At 45.4% G+C, this 23,865-nt stretch overlaps 1 long non-coding RNA gene across 1 annotated transcript; it reads left to right on the top strand.

Moving 5' to 3' along the window:
• Positions 1 to 20,331: 20,331 nt before the first annotated feature.
• Positions 20,332 to 20,843, top strand: LOC120976279 (uncharacterized). Its single transcript, XR_005771523.3, has 2 exons — positions 20,332 to 20,471; positions 20,581 to 20,843. It is a non-coding gene; the product is annotated as an uncharacterized lncRNA (long non-coding RNA).
• The last annotated feature ends 3,022 nt before the right edge of the window (positions 20,844 to 23,865 follow it).

Below are 23,865 nucleotides of genomic sequence, written 5' to 3'. Positions count from 1 at the left end.
CCAAAACCCTCGTGGTTTCGATAGGGAAACGTGTCCCCTTGTGGGCCAAACGATAATCACTCCCTCTTCTAGCCTCGTATTTTCTTCTACACGCGACATGGAACAACTGGAGATTCGCGCTGAACTTTAAAATTATTCAGGGTTTGTTTGACCTTTTTTGTTCCTTAATTGAGTTTTCTAGGCATTTCAGTGTCCATAATTCAAATCCGAACTACAAAATACATGCTCCAGTGCACCAAAATGGCTAGAAAAAAGTACATGTTTCCTTGGGGTGCATGTTTAGGTCCCATGGAACGAATGGGAACGAATTCAACCGTCTCGTCATCCTGGCTTGGCCACAAACATTGCGAATCTTGGTTTTTAAATCTCTGTAAATCCAAAACTCACCTGGAAATCATGAAACTTGGCATGGTGTCACTACATGGTACATATAATTGTCCAATTTGGGCAAAGTTATATTACAAGGCTTTTACAAACCGGAGTCTGTCGCAACCTTCGTGGTTCCGGTAAGGAAACATGCCCCTCTTGTGGGCGAAACGATAATCGCTGCCTCTTCTCGCCTTGAACTTTGTTTTCTACAGGCAACACAGAATAACAGGAGTGTCGGGCTGAAATTTGAAACTATTCAGGGTTCGTTTGGCCATTCTATATATATTACTAATTACTAAGTTGTCTATGCATTTAATGTAGTCCATAATTCAAATTTGAACTACAACCACATGCTCCAGTGAAGCAAAATGGGTGGGAAATTGTACATGTGTCATTGGGTGCATGTTTAGGTCTCATTTAAGGAATGGGAATGAAATACAAACTTGTCATCGTCCTGAAACATTGAGAATCTCAGTTTTTAAATCCCAGTAAATCAAAAAGTCACCCAAAAAACATGAAACTTGGCATGGTTTCATGGCATGGCACATATATGCCGTGGTAAAAAAAATCGTCCAGTTTGAGAAGAGGCACAAACATTAGTAGCCAAGGAAGTTTTTTTTGAAACAAAAAGCTGACACGTTAATATCGCAACAGTTGCATTATATTCACCGTGTCGAAATTTAACCATACTCGGTGGCGTGCGTGCAACTGTTTGAATAGATGGGACGAGCGCAAGAAGTCCGCCGTCCGGGCTCGACGGGACGCGTGCGAGCAGTCCGCTACGCAGGCTCGACGGGACGTGTGCATCCTGTCCACCTCGCAGGCTCGATGGGACACGTGCGAGCAGCAAGGCCGCCCATGCTCACCGGGAAGTGAGCTCTTTGACCTCCATGCACCAGCCGTCGCCCTCCTCGCTCACAACTTCTCCATTAATGGGTTAATTAAAGCACCTGGACGGAGGGTGTTTTCTTGTGATCCCATGGCAGCATTTGATTTGCTCGTGTTTTCAACTCGTATTCCACCCTAATTTAAATTGCCACATAGCGCAACGGATAATACGACCACAAATAAAATGGCAACGGATAATACGATGACAATTTACAATGGCGCAGATAATAATTGTCTTACATATTCTGGATAATTTAAAATTTCACATGCGGCAAATCCCGGAAGACACGGGGGCAAGAGAAGAAGGAAATTGCAGACAACGATCTTGGTCGCTACTGTCTCTACTCGTCGATGGTTCACCGGGCGGCGAAATCCTCCAGCTCCTTCTTCAATTCCTCACGAATTTGCTTGAAAGCAGCCACGGATTCCTCCACCTCCTGCTCGCGCTCGATTCGGAGCTTCCTCATGCCACCCATCAGTTCCTCGACGACCGCTTTCAGCGTTATCTCCGAGGCACTGCTATGCTCATGCAGCATCTTCCAGCCGGCGGCCTCCTCCTCCTTCTCGGTGACCAACTTGAGGAGCTTCGCATTTTCACCCATGAGTTGTTGAACGAGGCCGGTCACCTTGTCAACCGAGGCATCGCTGATCATGAGCAGCTTCATCAAGCCGTCAACCAGCTCCTCCTGCGTAGTGACGCCAGCAAGAATGTTGTCGTCGCCGGCGAAGGACTTCAGGAACGCCGGCTCGTCGCGATGGCTGACGCCGCGAATGCGCTTGTGAGAGCCCTCGCGTGCCCGTGAGAGCTCTTTCGAGGGCTCCGCGGCGCGCCGGGACATCTCTGCTGCGGCTGCGGCTTCTCGGCGGGACCTCTCTAGTGCTTTCGCAGCCTTGGTCTTTGCTGCCTGGTTATATGTCCACCCTAAACTCCTCCTACCGGTCATGGGGGAACGACTTGACAGAAAAAACCAGTTTTGTGGGTGATGAGGAGAGGAACTGTGAAGTAATTTTCGAGTGGGTGGTTTTTATGGCGCGGTGCTAAGTGTGAACACATATTAGTTTGATACTTGTGAACAGATTTGCAATTACTTATTGCGTTGTAATCAACAATGTGACGAGAAACAAGTTAATAATTTATTGATGGCACAAGGTTGACCACGTGGTTGCTCGCCGTTGAGGCGGCCGTGGCGCGCTCCGCTCTGGCGTCCCTGCGCGCGCTCTGCTCGCAGTTGAGGCAAAGTGTTGAGGAACGTGCAATTTCAAAAATTTCCTACGCCCACGCAAGATCTATATAGGAGATGCATAGCAATGATAGGGGGGAGTGTGTCCACGTACCCTCGTAGACCAAAAGCGGAAGCATTTATCAATGCGGTTGATGTAGTCGTACGTCTTCACGATCCGACCGATCCTAGCACCGAACGTACGGCACCTCCGTGTTCAGCACACGTTCAGCTCGATGACGTCCCTCGTACTCTTGATCTAGTTGAGGCCGAGGGAGAGTTCCGTCAGCACGACGGCGTGGCGACGGTGATGATGATGTTACCGGCGCAGGGCTTCGCCTAAGCACTACGATGATATGACCGAGGTGTGTAACTATGGAGGGGGGCACCGCACACGGCTAAAAGATCAACTTGTGTATGTTCTAGGGGTGCCCTCCCCACGTATATAAAGGAGGGAGAGGGAGGGAGGCAGCCTAGTGCGCGCCCAAGTAGGAGGAATCCTACTTGGGCCCCTAGTCCAATTCGGCCCCCCTTACCATATTTGGACAAGGGGGGAAAGAAGAAGGGGGGAGGGGAAGGAAGTAGGAGTCCTACTTCATACTTTCCTTTTCCTCCTCTCCTTTCCCTTTCTCCCCACGTTCCTGGCCCTATAGGGGGCGCACCAGCCCCTTGTGGGCTGGTGTGTTCCCTTACTTGGCCCATTAAGCCCATATCTTTGCCGGGGGTTGCCCGGAACCACTTCCGGTGACCCGGTATCACCCGGAACACTTCCGATGTCCGAATATAGCCTTCCAATATATGAATTTTACCTCTCGACCATTTCGAGACCCCTCGTCATGTCCGTGATCTCATCCGGGACACCAAACAAACTTCGGTCATCAAATCACATAACTCATAATAAAAATCGTCATCAAACGTTAAGCGTGCGGACCCTACGGGTTCGAGAACTATGTAGACATGACCGAGACACATCTCCGATCAATAACCAATAGCGGAAACTGGATGCTCATATTGGCTCCTACATATTCTATAAAGATCTTGATCGATCAAACCGCATAACAACATACGTTGTTCCCTTTGTCATCGGTATGTTACTTGCCCGAGATTCGATCGTCGGTATCATCATACCTAGTTCAATCTCGTTACCGGCAAGTCGCTTCACTCGTTCCATAATGCATCATCCCGCAACTAACTCATTAATCCCATTGCTTGCAAAGCTTATAGTGATGTGCATTACCGAGAGGGCCCAGAGATACCTCTCCGATACACGGAGTGACAAATCCTAATCTTGATCTATGCCAACCCAACAAACACCTTCGGAGACACCTGTAGAGCATTTTATAATCACCCAGTTACGTGGTGACGTTTTATAGCACACAAGGTGTTCCTCCGGTATTTGGGAGTTGCATAATCTCATAGTCAGAGGAACATGTATAAGTCATAAAGAAAGCAATAGCAATAAAACTGAACGATCAACATGCTAAGCTAACGGATGGGTCTTGTCCATCACATCATTCTCCTAATGATGTGATCCGGTCCATCAAATGACAACACATGTCTATGGTCAGGAAACTTAACCATCTTTGATTAACAAGCTAGTCTAGTAGAGGCATACTAGGGACGCTTTGTTTTGTCTATGTATTCACACGTGTATCAAGTTTCCGGTTAATACAATTCTAGCATGAATAATAAACATTTAACATGATATAAGTAAATATAAATAACAACTTTATTATTGCCTCTAGGGTATATTTCCTTCAATCTCCCACTTGCACTAGAGTCAATAATCTAGTTCACATCGTCATGTGATTCAACACCAATAGTTCACATCGCCATGTGACCAATACCCAAAGGGTTTACTAGAGTCGATAATCTAGTTCACATCGCCATGTGGTTAATACCCAAAGAGTACTAAGGCGTGATCGTGTTTTGCTTGTGAGATAAGTTTAGTCAACGGGTCTGTCATATTCAGATCCGTAAGTATTTTGCAAATTTCTATGTCTACAATGCTCTGCATGGAGCTACTCTATCCAATTTCTCCCACTTTCAATATGTATCTAGATCGAGACTCAGAGTCATCTAGATCGGTGTGAAAGCTTGCATCGATGTAACTCTTTACGACGAACACTTTATCACCTCCATAGTCGAGAAACATTTCCTTAGTCCTCTTAGGTACCTAAGGATAATTTTGACCGATGTCGAGTGATCTACTCCTAGATCACTATTGTACTTCCTTGCCAAACTCAAGGCATGGTATACAATAGGTCTGGTACACAACATAGCATACTTTATATAACCTATGACTGAGGCATAGGGAATGACTTCCATTCTCTTTCTATTTTCCACCGTGGTCGGGTTTTGAGTCATACTCAACTTCACACCTTGGAACTCAGGCAAGAACTCCTTCTTTGTCTGTTCCATTTTGAACTACTTCGAAATCTTGTCAAGGTATGTACTCATTGAAAAATCTTATCAAGCGTCTTGATCTATCTCTATAGATCTTGATGTTCAATGTGTAAGCAGCTTCACTGAGGTCTTTCTGAAAAAAACTCCTTTCAAACACTCCTTTATATTTTCCAGAAAATTCTACATCATTTCCGATCAACAATATGTCATTAACATATACTTATCAAAAAGGTTGTAGTGCTCCCACTCACTTTCTTGTAAATACAGGCTTTACCGCAAGTCTGTATAAAACTATATGCTTTGATCAACTCATCAAAGCGTATATTCCAACTCCGAGATGTTTGCACCAGTCCATAGATGGATCGTTGGAGCTTTGTACACTTTGTTAGCACCTTTAGGATCGACAAAACCTTCTGGTTGCATCATATACAACTCTTCTTTTAAGATATCCATTAAGGAATGCAGTTTTGACATCCATTTGCCAAATTTCATAAAAAGCGGTAATTGCTAACATGATTCGGACAAACTTCTAAGCATCAATAGAAGTGAGAAAATCTCATTGTAATCAACACCTTGAACTTGTCGAAAACATTTTTGCGATAATTCGAGCTTTGTAGATAGTAACACTACCATCAACGTTCGTCTTCCTCTTGAAGATCCATTTATTCTCTATGGCTTGCCGATCATCAGGCAAGTCAACCAAAGTCCATACTTTGTTCTCATACATGGATCCCATCTCAGATTTGATGGCCTCAAGCCATTTTGCGGAATCTGGGCTCATCATCGCTCCCTCATAGTTGGTAGGTTCATCATAGTCTAGTAACATGACCTCCAGAACAGGATTACCGTACCACTCTGGTGTGGACCTTACTCTGGTTGACCTACGAGATTCGGTAGTAACTTGACTTGAAGTTTCGTGATCATCATCATTAGCTTCCTCACTAATTGGTGTAGGAATCACTGGAACTGATTTCTGTGATGCACTACTTTCCAATGCGGGAGCGGGTACAATTACCTCATCAAGTTCTACATTCCTCCGACTCACTTCTTTCGAGAGAAACTCCTTCTCTAGAAAGGATCCATTCTTAGCAACAAAGATCTTGCCTTCGGTTCTGTGATAGAAGGTGTACCCAGCAGTCTCTTTAGGGTATCCTATGAAGACGCACTTCTCCGATTTGGGTTCGAGATTATCAGGTTGAAGTTTTTTCACATAAGCATCGCAGCCCCAAACTTTAAGAAACGGCAGCTTAGGTTTCTTTCCAAACCACATTTCATATTGTGTCATCTCAACGGATTTAGATGGTGCCCTATTTAATGAGAATGCAGCTATCTCTAATGCATAATCCCAAAACGATAGTGGTAAATCGGTAAGAGACATCATAGATCGCACCATATCTAATAAAGTACGGTTACGACGTTCGGACACACCATTATGTTGTGGTGTTCCAGGTGGCATGAGTTTGTGAAACTATTCCACGTTGTTTTAATTGAAGGCCAAACTCGTGACTCAAATATTCGCCTCTGCGATCAGATCGTAGAAACTTTATTCTCTTGTTACAATGATTCTCCACTTCACTCTGAAATTCTTTGAACTTTTCAAATGTTTCAGACTTGTGTTTCATCAAGTAGATATACTCATATCTGCTCAAATCATCTGTGAAGGTTAGAAAATAACGATACCCGCCGCGAGCGTCAACACTCATCGGACCGCATACATCGGTATGTATTATTTTCAATAAGTCAGTGGATCGCTTCATTGTTCCGGAGAACGAAGTCTTAGTCATCTTGCCCATGAGGCATGGTTCGCAAGCATCAAATGATTCATAATCAAGTTATTCCAAAAGTCCATCCGCATGGAGTTTCTTCATGAGCTTTACACCAATATGACCTAAACGGCAGTGCCACAAATATGTTGCACTATCATTATCAACTTTGCATCTTTTGGCATCAATATTATGAATATGTGTATCATTACGATAGAGATTCAATAAACCATTTATATTAAGGGTATGACCATAGAAGGTTTTATTCATGTAAACAGAACAACAATTATTCTTTGACTTAAACGAATAATCGTATTGCAATAAACATGATCCAATCATATTCATGCTCAACGCAAACACCAAATAACATTTATTTTGGTCCAACATTAACCTGCGCTGGGAGGCTCTTGGGGCTACTGGGCCTCTTCCAGAAGAGCTTGACGGCATGCAATCGCGCGCATGACAACTCCGTATAACTGCTCCATTTCCATGTCTCTGGCCTGGTAGCAAATTCCGTCCATCACCTCCATCCTCAAGATATAACGTTGGCGATGTTCTACTTCATTGGGGACGTCAACTCCGCCAAGGATGCGTTCGAGCCTGGCCACCACATCATCGGGATCGAGGTTGACACGGCCGCCGCGGGCAATGATGAAGCCACAGGCTGCCTTTGTCTTGACTGTATCATAGAGGTCCTCTGCCCATTCCTTGCGGAGCATCAGGCTCTCGATGAGCACTGGTGACGGCGGCTCTTCGGGTGGGTCATTGATCATGCCGCCGAGCAACTCTGGATCTTTTGCACGGTGGATGGCAAACTGCTGATCACACCTCCTCTGCAATATGTCGATTGTGCTCCCAAGGACTATGACGCCGATATCACTGCCGATGGGCCATGGTGCCTGCAACAGCCGATGAAGCTCTTGCTCCCCGACCTACTCCGGCTCATTCTCCTCGCCTAAGATGTAACGTAGGTAGGCGTCGACGTCGAAGCTTTGGTCATTGCCTGGCATGCTTGGAATAACTAATGGTAGATGGGTGAGGACTAGATCTTAGCAGAGTGTCGCGGCGGTGCGTTGCCACCTAGGTTATATGCAGCAAGCCGTTAGCTGGTGGCGGGAAACCGGTGAGGGAATAGGCGTCGATTTTACAGTTCACCCATGTGGAGCACGGGAAGCATTCGCTGGAGCGCGGGAAGACTAAGTGGAGCACACACACAACCCGAATACCGTATCAGGTGCCACGTGTTATTTATCACACAAGTGTTAACAAAAGGAAACGTATGTGTAACTTACTAATCATCGCACACGAGTACTCGCAGACGCATCATGTGCGATACTCCTAGCCACCGCAAGCAACTAGTTTGCATTTTTTAAAGTTTTTTGTACACACAGAATCGCACACGAACTAACTGTATTAACCGTCTGTGTTCTAATATCTCATCACAAACAGTTCATCCGAGTCAGCTGTTTGCCACGTATCACACACATCTTGTTAAGTTGAACCGTTTCTTTTGCATTCGCTAATCAAAAATACCCACCTTCCTGCTTGATTGATCTTGATGAATATAGAGATTACAAGAGTTGATCTACCTCGAGATCATATGTTGTGGTCTAAGCCCTAGAGGTATGATGAGCAATGTCATAACGATGATCTCTCGACTAGCCTGCCCTCGGCTTATATAACATACCGGGTACCTGGGATAACAAGAGTCCTAGTCGAATATGTCGGTGGAGAGGAGTACTTGTCTTGATCATCAAGTCTTGTGGAATCTTCCTCGTATATGTCATCGGCTGACCGAACTGGCCCATGAGTAAACGGCCATGGGGGTCCTCGGCCCAATCCAACTGATCGGGACACGACGTGGTGAGTACCCCCTAGTCCAGGACACCGTCAGTAGCCCCTTGAACCGGTCTTCAAGTTGGGGACGCTCCTTGGTTCTTCTGAACTGTTCTTCGTCTTCGGTCGTCGGTCTTGAAAACTGGTTCAACAAATCTTCCCGTCTTCTATCTTGAGGATTGCCGAGCTAGATCCGAAGAGTTTATACGCCGGGTATCCGAGGAGCCCTTTAAGTCTTCGGCCTTTATCAATGCCTTGTTATTTTTTACGCCACACCTCGGGTTTGAAGTGTTTCCCGTGCAACAGTGTCCTCTTGCATCCGAGCTCCAAGGCCGGACTATATCCGAGGTATGTTTTGCAGCCGAGCACCAACGCCGGACCACTTCCGAGCTCCAACGCCGGATTGTATCCAAGGTCCAATGTTGAACTATATCCGAGGTGTCATAGATCACCTTGGTTCAAAAAAGTTGAAGGAGTTTAGCCGAGCTTAATGCCGGAAATGCCCTCTATGGAGCCAGCCACTTGCATCCGAGCTATATGTCGAACTGCTTCCGAGGTGGTGCACCACCTCGGGCTCGGGCTGATTTTTTGCGGATTTTATTTCCGATTGATGCAATTTATTTACTGATGAGATATATAGCCAGTAGCCCTCAAGGCGTGTGTCGGTCTAAAACCCGGGATGCACCTGAAGGAAACATGAAACCGCTGATCCTAGTAGCCCCTGAGACTCAGGTCGATTCGCGAAATCGGCCTGAGGATCAACTCCTAGCTCGGCAACATACGTAGGAATAGAAACGCAGTGTAATAGTGATCGGCAGACGGGCCCCTGAGAGAGGGTCGTGAGAAGTCGTCGTGATATATTTTAGCTTGATGCCGGATAAGTCCCAGATGGTACTTATTGTTGTCCGAAGACGCGCTTGTCCATAGTTCGGTCATGCCGAACACTGAGCACTTTGAATTTTTTGCGTTGAATAGGCAATGCAGTAGCCCCCGAGCCACTGGTCGGGTGGAAACACCAGATCAGGGGATCGATTTGCCCCTTTAATATTTAGTGAATGATAAGCCCGAAGCCCAGTAGCCCCCGAGCTGTAATGCGGGCACGGGTGGCCGAATTAAGGATTGATATCCAGAGTAAAATCACAAATTGTGTGTAATGATTCTATGTATCCAAGTACTTTACATCATTAATGCTCGGATCCGCATTGTACAAAACTTTGTTGACCGACCATCGGCTTCAACCTCCTCGGCCAGAAGCCGGGGAGTGTTTGTCCTACTTTATAAAGCATTTATGAGGGCAAAGATTTACGACAAACAAGGCAATCCGGTCATACGGTTTTATAAACAAAGGTGCGCGGAGAGATATGTTATATTACTTTTTAACGTAAGAAACATCTTCCAAAGAAAATAGTCCCGCTATCGGTTCCTTTCTTTGGGTTGTCATGCTGATCATGATCATGAAACCTCGCCTCCAATCAATGTGGGAGGATAATATTGACGATTTAGTTCGGGGAAAGTTCCCGAATGCAATGGTATTAAGGAACCAAAATTTTCACTTCCGTCGTTGCCGACCAATTATATCCTTTAAGATTGCTAGCTTTCAGCTTCACCCAGTCTGAGGTACTAACTCGGATGACCCGGTAGTAATAATCACAGAGGTGCTCCCTTTACTGCCTAGACGAACAATCGGGAACATAGGGGTAAGCAGAGGAGCCAGGAAAACCAGCTTGCCCAAAATCTTAAGTCAAATTGAAGCATATTTATGGCTTTATAACGATAATTACGGAAGGCAGCGCTCGTATATTGAATACAAACGCTGATGATATATGTATTTTTGACTCCGTTGGGACCGTTTATAATCTGAAAGTGGCCCATCGTTGGCTTCTATCCCTTTGTAGATGCTACGCAGGGTGTTTCCGCAATCACAAAACAACCCTTAGCCGGCGTCTCGGTGCCTGTGGGCGGTTGTGTAGCGGAAACAAGGTAATCAGATATGTGGGCTTTATAACTTTCACTTAGTCATAGGAGCTTTAAAGTTGGGAGGCCAGTTACTAGCCCTCGGGTAGTGTTCGGTGACAACTGAGGTCAAGTCGTAAACACTTCGGCCAATGAGATGAACAGCCTGTTATGTAACACTATCATCGGATCGCTGACCAGTTTACGCTTATTGTGACAGTCAGTTTTCGGTTTTCTCCACTAAGGCGCTTAACCATGCGAGCTGGAAGCACAATCGCAGTTGTTCTCCCTTTGCACACCTAGCCGAACAATCGGGAACGTAGGAGGCAAGCACACGAGCCGGGCAACCCAACTATTGACCGAAGACACAATTCGAAACCAATGCATATATAGCAATATCCGAGAATGTTTTTGCCGAATCTCTAAAGGTGTCCGGTGTTGCACTGCGAGACTTAGGCTGGAAACACACAAAATGTTTAAAAGTGCCACAAGCTTAAAAAACCAAAAAACTTCAGTAAAAACTTGACGTCCGAACTAGATCAAGTGTTTGGTGCCAATCCGAAAATTGGCTTAGAGAAAAAAAGTGCTTCTGTCGTGCTTTAACATGAAACATCCTATCTCAAGACTTCAAGCGGGTCAGCCTACGGCTTCAACCTCCTATCCCGAAGGAGGAGTACTTCTCGTTAGGCCAATTTAGCAAACTAAACTCTAGCTGCTTTGAGAGAGAAATTAGGCCCCTCGGCTATTGACCAACACTCGCGTCGAAAAAAGGAGTAATAGAAAAAGACTTTGCAACGACTAAGAAGAAATCAATTATTATAGAACGGCTCGTATAAATTTAAGAGCCCCCAAGAATTTTATGTATAATGACTGTATGTACCGAAGTACTTATATCATATCTGTGTTCACCCGAACTTTAAACGCGTCTTAACCGACCGTCGACTTCTCCCTCTTCGATGAAGGGCCGAAAAGTATTATGTACTCCACCTGTCGAGAATAACGACGGTGTTTCCAATAACCAGGCAATCGGGCCATAAGGCTGTAACAAACAAAGCGTGCTCAGGGAACTTATGCTATATTACTGATAAAGTGTAAGAAGCATCTACGAAGAAAATATTACCCCCACCGATACCTTTCTTCGGTTGCTCATTGTTACTATGAGACTTGTGCAATAGAATTTTTGTACTCATGAGTTCCGTTGTGTGCCGACCATGATTGAAAACTATAAGAGCGCTAGCTTTCGGCTTCACCCAGTCTGAGGTCCGAGCTCGGATGACCCGATCGTGACAATCGCAGAGGTGCTCCCTTTACTCCCTAGTCGAACAACCAGAAACGTAGGGCTAAACACAGGAGCAAGGCAACCCAGCTTGCGGAACACTTAAGTCAACATGGTGCATATTGTGGCGTAATACACGAACAAGGAACAAAGCCATACAAGTATAATCATATGCAAGAGGAAAGGCTTCACAGAGGAAGCCCCCAAGTAAACGGGGTATTTAAATTTGTGTGTCACAAACAAAGTTTTGACAAGGAAGTTTTTCACAAACAAATTTTGCCAAAAAACTATAATGCTTGGTCGAACCGAAAAAAAATAAAACCGAAAGTTTTTGAGTATGAAAGTGACTTAGCTTGTTAATGTGTTCGGCATTGATGACGCGGTCCAAGCTTGATGCGGGACAAGGTTCCAACCCCCAAGCTGGTCCCAAGGTGGCGGAGCGAAGAGCTCGGCACTCTGAAGTGGTGGCATAGCACCGCCAATGCAGGCCAGCAGAGTGACGCCGAAGCCCCCGGTGTGGGTTAATGAAGTGTTGACGAAGCCCCCCGTCGAGCCGAGGAGACAGCACTGCCCAACCCGAATCATTTACCTGTGCACACAAAATAGTGCAAACCGGAGATAATAGCAATAATAATAAAATGGAAAAAAAATGTGGCATAATAAATAATTTATGCAAAGTGAGTAATAAAAGAAATATGGCCTGTGCGCAGAACATTCGGTGAGGTAGAGCTCTCTCGGCGATGCCGAAGTCCCCGAGGCAACCAAAAACATCGGTATGGCAACACGACAAACAAGGTGATCACGCAAGCCAATTTATGCCAATTGAGACGGCGGCGTTGGCTTGCCGAAGTGACCGCGTGACGCGGTCGAAGTCGATCACCTACACACATAAAATAGTGCGGTCCAAAAAGAATAATATAAATATATATATATAAAATCCTTGCATAATTGCTTTTCGCAAAAATAATTTATTTAAAGAGATGTGGCCTGGTGCCGAAGTCAATGTTGATGCAGAGCGTCGGCGTGACGCGGTGAAGGCGTGGCAAAGCCCGAATTGACAGGCTGGTCCGAGTTCCGGATTCGGCGTTCGCCGAACTGTATACGGAAACCGCCCGTACCACTACGTGACCATCGATAATGCGGCCACCATTTGACAGACCTGTGTACAGATGATGGAACAAACCAGAGTAATAATTCCTTAGGAAAAATAAACACAAACAAGCAAAAATTACTAGGATTAATAACACCTGGTTTATTTGTTGTAACAATCTGAAGAAAAGTGACTCCCAAAATTGCGACTCGATCGCACACCCATTGCCTTATGGGCGATGAAGCGACGGCATGGCGATGCTGGCAAAGATTGGCTTGCTGAGGCAAAGCCCCCGGTCCAACTAACGTGACGAAGCTGGTCGGCTAAGTCATGAAGAAGGCAATAGCAATAAAACTTAACGATCATTATGCTAAGCTAACGGATGGGTCTTGTCCATCACATCATTCTCCTAATGATGTGATCATGTTCATCAAATGACAACACATGTCTATGGTTAGGAAACTTAACCATATTTGATTAACGAGCTATTCTAGTAGAGGCTTACTAGGGACACTGTGTTTTGTCTATGTATCCACACATGTATCAAGTTTCTGGTTAATACAATTCTAGCATGAATAATAATCATTTATCATGATATAAGGAAATATAAAGTAACAACTTTATTATTGCATCTAGGGCATATTTCCTTTATCAACTTCACTCTAGACATGAGTGTGAGCCATGGATATAGCACTATGGGTGGAATAGAATGCGGTGGTAAGGATCAATAGGAAAAGGAAGAAAGTATCGCATCAACTAGGCGGATCAATGGGCTATGGAGATGCCCATTGATCGATATCAATGCGAGGAGTAGGGATTGCCATGTAGATGCACTAAGAGATATAAGTGTATGAAAGCTCAACTGAAACTAAGTGGATGTGCATCAAACTTGCTTGCTGATGAAGACCTCGGGCATTTGAGAAAGCCCATCATCAGAATGTACAAGCCAAGTTCTATAATGAAAAATTCACACTAGTATATGAAAGTGATAACTGAAGAGACTCTATATTTAGAACATGGTGCTACTCTAAAGCACAAGTGTGGCAAAGGATAGTAACATTGCCCCTTCTCTCTTTTTCTCTCATTTTTTTGTTTTCTCTTTTTTTATCTTTCTTTTGAGCTCTTTTTGGCCTTTTTTTATTTATCGTCCGGAGTCTCATCCCGATGAGGGAATCACAGTCTCCGTCATCATTTCCTCACTGGGGCAATGCTTTAATAATGATGATCATCACACTTTTATTTATTTACAACTCGATATTACAACTCAATAAAACTAATACATGATGACTCTATATGAATGCCTTTAGCAGTGTACCAGGATGTGCAATGATCTAGCATAGCAAAGATATAAAAAAAGGACAAGCCATGAAAATATCATGCAAAGCAATATGATAATGAATGCTCAAGTCATGTGTATGATGATGATGCAAGTTGTCTCGCAATATATCTCGAAATGGCTATGGAAATATCATCATAGGTAGGTATGGTGGCTGTTTTGAGGAAGGTATAAGGAGGGTTTATGCACCGGCGAAAGTTGCACAGTACTAGAGAGGCTAGCAATGGTGGAAGGGTGAGAGTGCGTATAATCCATGGACTAAACATTAGTCATAAACAACTCATACACTTATTGTGAAAGTTTTAGTAGCCCTTGAAGCAAAGTACTACTCGCATGCGCCTCGGGGGGAGGTTGGTAGAGTTAACCATCGCGCACCCCGGATTTAAACATCACAAAGGTTTTCAATCAAGGATAAATTATGCTCCGACCTCACCGCTAATGTCAGCGGCCACCCCTTTACACGCGCGAGGATTACTTGCATAAAGACTTACTTCGCTTAACATCATTATTAATACTCAACTTTATTTTTTTACTAGCATGCCCACATATTACCACCTCAATATCACAAAACTATATCAAGGAATCAAACATATCATATTCAGCGATCTACAAGTTTTATGTAGGATTTTATGACTAACCATGTGAATGACCAATTTCTATTGACTCTCTAAATAGACATAAGTGAAGCTGGGAGTTTTATTCTTTCAAAAAATGTCTTGCCCAAGCTCTAACATGTATAAGTGAAGCAAAAGAGCATTCTACAAATAATGGTTTTATTATGTAGAGAAACAGGCATCCAAACTTCAAAAGATATAAGTGAAGAGCATTCTATAAATCAACCAATCACTATCTCATACCAGCATGGTGCATTATTAAAAGCAAAATAAAAGGCACACGACGCTCCAAGAATTTACGCATATCTTGTGAACAAAACAAAAACCGAGACATAACGATAATTGTCAAATGAAGATGAGAATACAGCAGGAAGAAGAGGTGTTACACCACTGCATAGAGGGGGAGAAAGTTGGTGTTGACGGTAGAGAGGTTGTTGGTGTAGGTCGTCGTCATGATCCTTGCCCCGGCGGCACTCCTGCACCACTAGGAGAGAGCGGGAGAGAGCCCCACTCCTTCTTCTTCTTCTTCTTCTTCCGTGACCTCCCCCCTAGATGGGAGGAGGGTTTCCCCTCTGGTCCTTGGCCTCCATGGTCGCAGAGGGGCGGGAGCCCCTCCGAGATTGGATCTATCTCTCTGTTTCGCGACCCTGATTCTAGCCTTTCACCGTTTCTTCAATATCCCGAGATATGTATCTCCGATTAGGCTGAAATTTTAACACGATTTTTATCCGGATGTAAACTTCCTTGCAACCGAACGACACCTCCAGCCGACCTAAAGGGTAGCCACAAGCCTGCTGGGCGGGCCCACACCCCTGGGGCTCACCCTCTAAGCTTGTGGGGCTCTCGAGCATCGTCTCGCGTTGATTCCGCTTTTCAAAAATCACATATATTCCAAAAAAATCTCTGTAAATTTTTATCGCGTGCAACAAACAAGTGCAACAAATAAGAACTGGCACTGAGCACTGGATCAGCATGTTAGTCCAAAAAATCATATAAATTATTGCCAAAAGTTTGTGAAAGTTGAAAATATAAATACGACGGAGACGTATCATTGGTCATGCTAATGGATGACATATTCAAGTTGTATGCAATTTTATAAAAATGTTGGCATGAAGGATGATATTAGAACATTTGTCACCAAAGTGGAAAGAAAGGGTTGCCATGACGGCGAATCCGAAAATGATGCCATGGCAACATTTCGATTCCGATAACTCGATTGAGCAAGCGGTGTGAGGAACAAGTGCGGTGATGGCAACGTGCAAGAGCGATGGGGAGTGGTGTCCCATGGTTCGGTGGCATGACAAACGAGGAACGTGCATGAAACAATTCGAGCACGGTGTAAACATAGGGTGCATCTCATACAACACATGTATTCTTTCACTGGCGTCGTCTCGGCAGTTATACCTTCGGAGAGTGCATTTCGGGGCGGCTTGAGTCATCGAGGGAAGTAGTTGTTCACGGGACGTAGTGGAAGTAGTGGTACTCGCGGCGACGAACTTGGCGAATCCACGTAGTTGTACACGGGTCATTGCACACTTGACGAATCCGAGGTCTTGGGGGCAATGGTAGTTGCACAGGGTTTTTAGACGTTCGGGTCGACGGTAGAGGTACTTGGCATCGGTCATCGAGGGCGTTCTTCGCGTCCAGCGGGGCCGCAATGTTTCACAGCTTCGGGTCGGTGGTGCATCAACAACAACAGTGGTCGGGTAGTTGACCGAAAACGGCAAAAATCGGGTGAGCAGCCACGGCTCAAGTTGGGTCAGCCGGGGCATCGCTGGAAGAGGATGGTGCTGGTCGTGCGCACCAGATGGAGTCAAGCGTGGCACGACGAAAAGGGGTCAGCACCCGCAGGCGAGCTTGACGGCAGTAAGCTGCGGTGGTGGCTGGCGCAGAGGAGGCAAGGCGGAGCTGTTGGTGACACGCGGCCAGAGCGTTGGTGGTGGAGCATGAGAGGAGTGGCCGGTGAGGTGGAGATGGTGGTGTGGGACGACATCGGGGTCGTGGTGGTGCACCTGCGATGTGCACCTCGGCGGGGCTGGAGACAGAGGCCATGGCCGCTGGCCTTGGCGGCTGATGCAACAGGGAGGCGTGGCCGACCGGGTGTAACACCCATGCCATTGGGCAGAGTCTTCATGGGCCTTGGGCCACGTGTACTTGGGCAGATAGTCACGGACTATAAGAGAAAGAAGCTTGTCTCAAAAAAAAAAAAAAGAGAAAGAAGCAGCACCTGGGGAGAGTAGCGAAGAATTAGAATTGGCTGATGCCGTTCCCCTCCCCTGTCTCTCTCTGCTCCCAGTCTCCTGCTGTTCTTCTCCTCTAACCCCAAATCTCTCTCTGAAACCTTGCATCCTGTATAAGTGCCACTCATTTGTGGTGTGTTCTTCTTGGGACATCACACCGGGATGCCGCGAGGAGGGAGCAGGCAGGCAGGGGTCCGGCGGAGCCCCGACGAGGTCATGCGGTGATGAGGCGGCCGGGATGGGAGAGGCTACGAGCCTAGCCCCGGCACGGCAAGGCGCGCGGGCAAGGGGGAGGCCCGAGGCCGGGGTGCGCGAGGCGATGGCGTGCTGCGAGGAGGCGACAGGTCTCCGGGAAGGGGGAGGCCGGGTTGCGCGAGGCGATGGCGTGCTGCGAGGAGGCGGCCGGTCTCCGGCAAGGGTGGCCGACGCGGGGTGCGGCGGAGGAGGTTGGCGAGGTCGCCAGTGAAGGGATCGGGCGCGGGGAGATCCTCTGCCTAGCGCGATACCTGTTGCGTGTGTCTGGCGGCGGATGAGGGGTGAGGGGATCGGGCACAAGGGGCTAGGGTTAGAGAGGGTTTGGTGGGCCGGCCTGACAGCCTCGGCCATTTAGGCCAGGTGGCCCGGGGGCTTCTGGTTTCATTTTTTTCATTTTTCATTTTATTTTTATCTTTTGTTTTATTTTTCTTTTACTGTTTTACTTTAGTTTCTATTTATTTTAGTTTAATATAACACAAAAACCAACCCTCTAAATTCGTGTTATAACTTAGCCCACTACCTCAAAAAGCTTGGTGCAATAATAAAATAATTTGTACATTTTCATTATTTAAAAGGTATTTAAATATTTGTTTTAGACCTTATTTTATTTATCTTAGGGCATTTAAATACTTTTTGAAATGTGATTTCTTCACCATAATCATCTATGAAATATTTGCCACATTTCGAACACTTGAGTTTTCATGTTTAAGAATCATACTATTTCACTTATAATTTGAATTTGAATTTGATTAATGTTTGAACCAAAGTGAGATTAGCAACAGTAATGATGATGACATGGCAACATTAACATGGGATAACTGTAGCTTAATTATCCGGGCATTACAAATCTTCTCCACTACAAGAAATCTTGTCCTGAGATTTTAAGGGGTGGAGTAGGGGGGAAGGTCTGGTTACGAAATTCTAACGGATCTTTTCGTTCTGGGATGCTCTTCTCTAAGAAGTTGATCCCTTCCGTTGACGTTTTCATTCCTCTGCTCCAAGTCATCATGATGAAGCCATCATCCTTTCTTCGGGATTTTTATCGTACTGATGAAAGGACAAGGGGTAACTTCGAATGAACGGTCTTCTACAATGCCGCTTATCTGGTAGATAATATCAGGAAAGGGGGTGGAAAGTTACTCTCGAATTGTATCTTAAGAAATATCAAGAGAAAAGTAAGAAGGTACCATGAGAAATTTCAAGCGGGAGACAGACGTTCGATGCCTAATTAGAAGGTGAAAGGGGTTCAGAGCAACGAAATCAAATATTGCGTTTGATACTAGAGTAGATCATCTCTAGGAAGGTGGCTGTATTGGGGAACGTTGCATGTAAAAAAAAATCTACACACACGCAAGATCTATCCATGGAGATGCATAACTACGAGAGGGGGAGGGCATCTTCATACCCTTGAAGATCGCTAAGCGGAAGCGTTTTATCAGCGCTGTTGATGTAGTCGTACACCTTCATGATCCGTCCCGATCAAGTACCGGACGTATGGCACCTCCGCGTTCAGCACACGTTCAGCTCGATGATGTCCTCGCCTTCTGGATCCAGCAAGAGGGACGAAGTAGTAGATGAGTTCCGCAGCATGATGGCGTGGTGACGGTGGTGGTGAAGAACAATCTCCGCAGGGCTTCGCCAAGCACAACGGAAACTATGACGGAGGATAAACTAGAGGGGGCGGGGTTGGCGGCACGCGACTTGGTAAATCTTGATATTTTCCGGGTGCTAGCTTTGCCCCTCTATTTATATGTTTATCGCTGGGGTCATTTCTTGTAGAAAGAGCCTCCTCAAAGTCAGTTTAGCCCGCAAGGTAAGAGTCCATCTCAGACTCCAGGACCAGATGCGAGGGTCCGTGGCGTCTGGCCCCGGACACCAGGGTCCCGGGCGTCTAGCCCCCTGGCCTCCGCAAAACTTCTTTCACACCTTCCTAAAGCCTCGTGAGATTTACCCCTTGGCCCAAACAAAGTGTTCTCGTACCCGAACATTTCGAGAAACATCCAAAACCCCTTCCGATGAATTCCGGAGACCAAACACTATTATCTCATATATCAATCTTTACCTCCGGACTATTCTGGAGCCTCTCGTCATGTCCGTGATCTCATCCAGAACTCCGACCAACATTCGGTAACCAACATACGTAACTCATACTCCCTCCCTTCCACAATGTAGTGCCTATAGATTTTTCTGAAAGTCAAACTTTGTGAACTTTGACCAAGTGTATAGAGAAAATTGTCTACATCTACAACACCAAACATGTACAATCTAAAAATATAACTCATTACGTATCCAATGATGTGCACTTGGTATTCTAGATGTGCCTATTTTTCTCTATAAATATGGTCAAAGTTTGTAATGTTTGAGTTTTGTCAAAATCTATAGGCACTACATTATGGAATGGAGGGACTATAATACTATATCGTTAATGAACGTTAAGCGTGCGGACCGTACGGGTTCGAGAATGATGTAGAAATGACTGAGATGCTTCTCCGGTCAATAACCAATAGCGGACCTGGATGCCCATATTAGTTCCTACATATTCTACGAAGATCTTTATCAGTCGAACCTTTATGACAACATACGTAGTTCCCTTTGTCCGTCGGTATGTTACTTGCCCGAGGTTATGAAGCGGGAGATCAAATATGCAATTAATTTGAGATTATCCAGAAGGCAATCAAATATGTAATTAATTTGAGATTATGAAGAGAGCGATAAAAAATATTATTAATTTGAGATTACCAAGAGAGCGATCAAATATGTAATTAATACATATTTGGGTACTCAACTTAATTTGGGGAAATTAATTTTCCATAAATAGTAAACTTTTATATTGGTAAAAGCAATACTTGTACTATTTTTACAACGATAAACAATATCTTTCCACCTTTAAAAAAGAAGATAAACAGTATCTTGTATGTATATTTTTTCATTTATAACCATTTATACAATACTGGAAGGATATTGTGTATACCATCAATAAAAAGATAAGGGTATCATGCATTAATTACCGAAGATATATGGTGATAAAAAGATAAGGAGTTGTTTCTCTATATATATGGACCATGGATCAGAAGGCCGCAGGTCAAACGAAGACACATCCTATCGTTCTTGGATCAGATCAAATATTGCAGTCGTGGTCGATCGGCTGCATCATGGGAAAGTGCACTAAGCAAGTTCACGCACCGTTGCTACTTCTTCTCGTATGCTTCGCTATTCATGGGCAGTGTAAGTGGCACTCATATTTCCCGTCAGCCGATTATTTAACTATTCTTTCATTTTAATTCTTTTATTAGTTTTGAATATTGATGATTTATTTGTCTATAAACTTTTATAGTTGAAGCCATCGGTGTCAATGGCGAGCGTATTCCTCCGTGGTGCACAAAGAGTGCAACTATACCAATCTGCAACCCAGATAAATATAGATGCTATTGTTGTGTTCAAAATTGGCAATGCTACAAAACAATGGATGAGTGCAGAGCCAAGTGTGCATATTTACCTCCCTCCTCTTCCTCTGTACTTCCATGAAACCGGGTTCTTATCATGAGCTGGAAGAAAAATGAATAAGATCCAGACAATAAACAATTTGCTATGAATTTATTGGCAATTATTGTTTGCAGTTTTTGGTTGCCGAAACATACACTTTGCCTGTTTCTTCCTTCCCTCTTTCCTCCTCCGTTTCCCTTGTTTGGGAATTCCATGTTCTACTCCATGCAACATATATATTGTTCTGTTAGAAAATATGCTAGATCGTAAATTAACTGAGTATATTAAAAGGAAAAGGTTTGAAAACAACCGGCTGATTTTAACAGGCGCGTAAGCCGCCTGCTCGGCCGTCTGATGACCGCTGATCGCAATTTCCCTGGGGCGCACAGCATTGTGTTCACACGAGGATGTCTGCCTTTTTGTGTTTGCCGGTCCATGTTCACACTAGTACGTTGACGTTTCAAGGCACACTAAGTAGCTAGTATTCACTCTTATTGCAAAAAAGTGGCAGCTTTGTTACCGCCAATAACTCAACAAAGGATGCCATGCTGGATGCTTCAAAATATTTTAGGCACACTAAAATATTTTTTCCCATGTTGCGTAGTACTTGTGTTGGCATGTTAGATGTCAATCTTTCAAGTAGGATGCATTTTTTTTTCTATTGCAAAAGCCGAACGGTCGTGTGTGTAGAGCCGATGCTCGACATTGCAAGGCCGACCACCTCTATTGCGTGCGGAGCGTATGTCGCTACAAGCCGAATCACATCAATGTTGCAAACAGCCACATACTTCTTTTTGCTCGAAAGCCAGGCGCCGCTAATGTGCATGAGACACGTGACACGCAAGCGAGAATTATGTCGAAGCTACAAGCTTTCCACTATATCCTTTTTTTTGGCTGCTGCAACCTCTTGAGCACAACATAGGTTATGATGTTGCAAATAATCGGTCGTAGTTGACGAGTGTTTGCAATGTGAGCACAACATGGGTCATGTTGCAAATGGTAAGTCACAACCGTGAATTGTTTGCAACACGAGCACAACATGAGTCATGCAGCAAATGATGTGTCGCAACCGAGGAGTGTTTCAACCCAAGCGTAACATGGGTCATGTTGCAAACGACAGGTCATAGCTAAATGGCCGAGTGCAACATGAGTCATGTTGCAAACGATGAGTCGCTCCTGAGGAGTGTTTGCAATGCGAGTGCAACATGGGTCATGTTGCAAACGATTGGTCGTAGCTGAATGGTTGAGGCGTGTTTGCAACACGAACGAGCGCAACATGAGTCACAGCTGAGTAGTGTTTGCAATGTGAGCGCAACATGTGTCATGTTGCAAACAATGGGTCGCAGCTGAATGACCGATGATTGTTTACAATGCTAGCAAGCGCAACATGGATCATGTTGCAAACCCCTGAATGCATGTTGCAAACGATGAGTCACAATCAACATGAGTGTAACATAAGTCATGTTGCAAACAATTGGTCGCTGTATCATGTTGCAAACCCTTGAGGGCAACATCGATTACATTGCAAATGATATATCGCAGCTAAACAGTTGACGCAGATCGAACGACTGTCACATGGATTTAATTGCTACGGTGGATGCAGTTGATCCGCATGTTATATTCACACAATGTACATAGTTTTGCCTTCGTGCTTTGTTTTCATTCATGGCAGCCTACGTACAATGATACAGGAAGCATACTCAGTAGTCTAGTCAAAAGAGACACCAAAAAGCTACGCACATGGGCCATGCACGTAAAATAAGGCTGGCAGGTAGCGTTGATCACTGGGCCTTTGAAATCATCAACCTCGTTACCTAGGACCCACTAGAGACGTCAGATCGGATAGGATCAAACGGCACACCAGCCGGATGATTTCCGCCGAAAATCATCCGGATGACGCGTAGTAGTAACCTATTCTGGCCGGGCGGCCAGCCGAAGATTAGGCCAGTCGCAGGCGAGCCTTGCGACCGTCTCGATCGTGCGTCACGCAAGCCACGGGAGCGCCCCGGTTCAAATTGTGTTTTCCACCTTTCCTCTTTCTTCTTGCCCATGAACGCAGGTTATTGCAACCGTTCTTTTCCTCCATCTCCACCGCCATGTGCAGCGCACAGGCATGACGAGACCTAGCTACTAGGGTGACCCGGGGGGGGGGGGGGGGGGGGTCACGCCGGGGGAGGAGGGCTGCCAGAGGTTGCGCGCGGCACTGGTGACCGTCGATGGCGACGATGCTGTGACCGTTCACAAGGAAAGCTTCCACCGTTGAATCGAAAACTTCTACCAGTGGTATATAAAGATTCAAGTGGACGACTGTGTGACTGTACAACCGCTTATATGAAAGCTTCAACCATAGTTAGAAAAATATTCAACCGAACCACTGCGGATTAAAAGAGCTACAACCGTACTCTCATATGGAAGTTTGGTCTGGCGACCTATAGTGTTGTAAGCGACATGTGGCGATGATACAACCTGTGGATGGCAATGATGCTTCAACCGGCATGGTGAAATGCTTCAACTTTGTGAAAAATGCTTCAACCGGCATGCCGATTTGTGCGAACAGTGACGTTGAGAGCTGCGGCCGGCAGCACGGTGCTGCTGCGATAGACGTGCAATGACAGCGGTGGCTACGTGCTGCAATTATAGATACGGCGGGCGTGCTACAAGACGACTGTGAATTTCTACAAGGGTAACGTAGTCGTGCTGGAACCGGCGGGGATGGGTGCTGCGAGGGCGACCACTGGCGACAAGGGCCGCGATCGGCAGTGAGGCAAGGGAGCGAGGACGGGCGACGAGCTGGTTGGCGCCTCTATGGATCATGACATGCACGCGGTGGACAGGAGCCATGGCTTTCCTTTCCCTTTTTTGAATGAAGCATTTGGAAGAGAGAGGATATCGTGCAGCTATAACTACACAGATTGTACGTGCGCGGTGCGACCGGCCAAAATTTTGGTTGGCCGATTGGCGCTTATCATTGGCCTATAAAAAACCGAAAGTCAAGCATGAATCAAAGTACACGGCCGAATAATGCAAGGTAGTGAGGTATCCCTTTTACAAAGCTGATCCCGGAATAATCGGACAGCATAAAACGCAAACAACTATGTTGCTGAAAAGGTACACAGGAAGGACTTAAGACAACGCG

Source organism: Aegilops tauschii, chromosome 3 (genome assembly GCF_002575655.3).
Source record: "Aegilops tauschii subsp. strangulata cultivar AL8/78 chromosome 3, Aet v6.0, whole genome shotgun sequence".
Taxonomy (NCBI): Eukaryota; Viridiplantae; Streptophyta; class Magnoliopsida; order Poales; family Poaceae; genus Aegilops; species Aegilops tauschii.
The sequence above is the reverse complement of the archived record's forward strand: the minus strand, read 5'-3'. Positions and strand labels throughout refer to the sequence as shown.